This window comes from Myotis yumanensis, unplaced genomic scaffold, assembly GCF_028538775.1.
Source record: "Myotis yumanensis isolate MYYU_CA2020_CCGP unplaced genomic scaffold, mMyoYum1.0.hap1 SCAF_19, whole genome shotgun sequence".
NCBI classification, from domain to species: domain Eukaryota; kingdom Metazoa; phylum Chordata; class Mammalia; order Chiroptera; family Vespertilionidae; genus Myotis; species Myotis yumanensis.
In genome coordinates, this window is record NW_027223770.1 from 13138572 (window position 1) to 13141849 (window position 3278).

The following is a 3278-nucleotide window of genomic DNA, read 5'->3' on the forward strand; positions in this document are numbered from 1 at the left end:
TTGTGTGTGTGTGTTTTTAATATAATTTATTTCTTTAGAGCAGTTTTAGATTCACAGCAAAGTTGAGCAACAAGTAGAGGTTCCTATAGCCTCCCCCACGATCTCTACCTACAGAGTGACATTTGTTACAACTGATGAATCTACGGTGACACGTCATTATCACTAATGTACAGAGTTAACATTAGGGCTCACTTTTTAAAAAATATATGTTTTCATTGGTTTCAGAGAGGAAGGGAGAGGGAGAGAGAGATAAAAACATCAATGATGAGAGAGAATCATTGATCGGCTGCCTCCTGCACGCCCCCTACTGGGGATCGAGCCCATAACCCGGGCATGTGCCCTTGATCAGAATCGAACCCAGGACCCTTGAGTGCAGAGGCCGACGCTCTATCCACTGAGCCAAACTGGCCAGGGCAGGGCTCACTTTTGGTGGTGTCCATTATATGGGTTTGGACAAATGTATAATGACAAGCCCACCATGACAGTATCATACTATGTTGACCCTATCTTTTAACTGCCCTAAAAACACTCTGCGCTTTACCTACTCATCCCTTCCTCACCGCTAACCCCTGATCTTTTTTACTTTCTTCATAGTTTTGCTTCATGCATTTAAGTTTCCTCCATGTCTGTCTCTGGCTTGATAGCCCATTTCTTTTTAGTGCTAAATACGATTGCAGGTCTGGGTAGAGGTGGTCACAGCTCTACCGCAATTCGTGTTTTTGGTGAGAGAGCAGCGATGTCTTTCTACCGTAGATTCTTTTCACTGCGATACCCCTTCACCAGACAGCACCTGGTGAAGGTTGGGGGAGTTGCGGGTTTATTTAAAAATTGGTCTGAAGTCGTAACCGGTTTGGCTCAGTGGATAGAGCGTCGGCCTGCGGACTGAAAGGTCCCAGGTTCGATTCCGGTCAAGGGCATGTACCTTGGTTGCGGGCACATCCCCAGTAGGAGGTGTGCAGAAGGCAGCTGATCGATGTTTCTCTCCCATCGATGTTTCTAACTCTCTATCCCTCTCCCTTCCTCTCTGTAAAAAACAACAAAAAAAATTAATAAAATATATTTTTTAAAAAAAATTTGGTCTGAAGATAACAGGAACTCTCACCTGGAAGTGTTACTGAGGGAAATTATAACACTCTGCTGCTGAACTTTCCAGGGGGGAACCACCTCTCATTTCACTACACAAGTTTCAGCTGTGACTCTCCACATACCACGTCAGTGGGCATTTGGAAATCACTAAAAAGCCAAAAGAAAAACACAACAATCTTTGTATTCCCTCCACCAGAAGTTTATTTTTTTCTTTTTGAAAAGAAGGTCTCCTGGTTATAGCACCTGGGGTACATCATTTTATTATTTTTTATTATTTTAAATATATTTTTGTTGATTTCAGAGAGAGGAAGAGAGATAGAAACATCAATGATGAGAGAGAATCATCGGTCAGCTGCCTCCTGCACACCCCCCACTGGGGATCAAGCCTGCAACAGGGGCATGTGCCCCTGACCAGAATCAAACCTGGGACCCTTCAGTGTGCAGGCCAATGTTCTATTCACTGAGCCAAACTGGTTAGGGCCCAAAAGTTTTCTTAAAAAAAGATTTCATGATCTCTTAATGGAAGGCAGCTGTAACAAAGCAGTCGCTAGCCCGGCTCTAGAGCGATCTTCATTTTGTGGAAAAATGAAGGAAGGTGTTTCAGTTTTTAAATACCTGGGTTTGCTATCTGTTGAAAAGTATGTTTCTGGTCCCAGCATCAAGATTTACAGTAATCAAGGTACTCAGTCTTTTCTGAAAATAAATGTGTCGTCTTGTATAAAAATAACAATAAAAATAAATACTACTGCATTGTCTGGATGTACCACAGTTTATCCATTCACCTACTGACAGGCCTCTGGGCAGCTTCCAAGTTTTTGCAATTATGAATAAAGCTGCTATAAATATCCACGTGCAGGTTTTTTTTATGGACATGAGTTTTCAACTCCTTTGGGTAAATACCAAGGAGCAGGATTGTTGGGCTGTAGAGTAAGAAAGAATGTTTAGTTTTGCAAGAAACTGTCAAATTGTCTTCCAAAGTGGCTGAACAATTTTGCAAACAGCAATAAATGAGCATTCTTTTTTTCTTTTAATCCTCACCCAAGTATATGTTTATGGATTTCAGAGAGAGCAGGGGGGGAAGGAGGAGGGAGAGAGAGGGAGGGGGAGAGAGAAAAAGAGAGAGAGATTGTTTCCTTCCCACCTTATCACTTAGCAAATTGCAAATTTCAGGGGTTTTAGGAGCACTTTGCCGGAAAGAGAGCAAAGACCAAATACATACTTCTTATTAAAAATCACAGTGTCGCCGAAACCGGTTCGGCTCAGTGGATAGAGCGTCGGCCTGCGGACTGAAAGGTCCCAGGTTCGATTCCGGTCAAGGGCATGTACCTGGGTTGCGGGCACATCCCCAGTAGGAGATGTGCAGGAGGCAGCTGATCGATGTTTCTCTCTCATCGATGTTTCTAACTCTCTATCTCTCTCCCTTCCTCTCTGTAAAAAATCAATAAAATATTTTTAAAAAATCACAGTGTCACAATCAGGGGTGAATTGAAATAAAGTCAGATTTTGTTTTGTGTGTGTTTTTGCTGCAAAAAGCTGTGTTGTTTCCATTCGGTCCAATGCATGGGAGTGGGCTTCAGGGCGGTTAAAAGAACGGCTAGTAGTTTCAGGGAGAGGCTCAGGCAAAAGCCAGACACCAGGGGGGTGCAGAGGGGCCCCTCAAAGGCCTCTGGGCTCCACAGGCTCCTGGCCGTGCTTGGGGGTGAGCCTTCCGGAGAGACACTCGCCCAGCCCAGCCTGGGGGTTGGCCGCCTGCAGAGCTGAGACAGGTGTTGCCCATCTTCTTGATGAGCTTCACCTGCTCACCCAGGAAGCGGTTCTCCCGGAAGTCACAGAGCTGAGGGTTGTGCGGGCAGAACCAGGGCCTGCAGCTCCACAAGGGCCTGGTCAGGTTCCTCTCCAAGGCCATGGCGTCCTGAGTTTTGGCCACTCATCCTGGGAAGGCCTCAGCAGGTCCTGGAAGAGAACGCGGCCGCCTCGCTGGTTTTGCAAATTCAAGAGACGCTCCGAGCCCTCGCGCCTCTTCTCCGCCATCGCTCGGAAGCAGTGCCCACGCCCTCGAGAGCTACATGGTCGCGGTGGAAACAGCAGCCCCCGGAGAGGTAGGTGTGGGGGGCCCGCAGAGGCAGGCTGGCCAGGCGGTTGGCCGTGGCCTCCACCCCGGTGGAATAATTCTGACAAATTTGGGAGCTCAT

At 46.5% G+C, this 3278-nt stretch overlaps 1 pseudogene; it reads right to left on the reverse strand.

The window, feature by feature from the left end:
• Nucleotides 1-2742: 2742 nt before the first annotated feature.
• Nucleotides 2743-3278, reverse strand: LOC138998091 (ferritin light chain pseudogene; annotated as a pseudogene).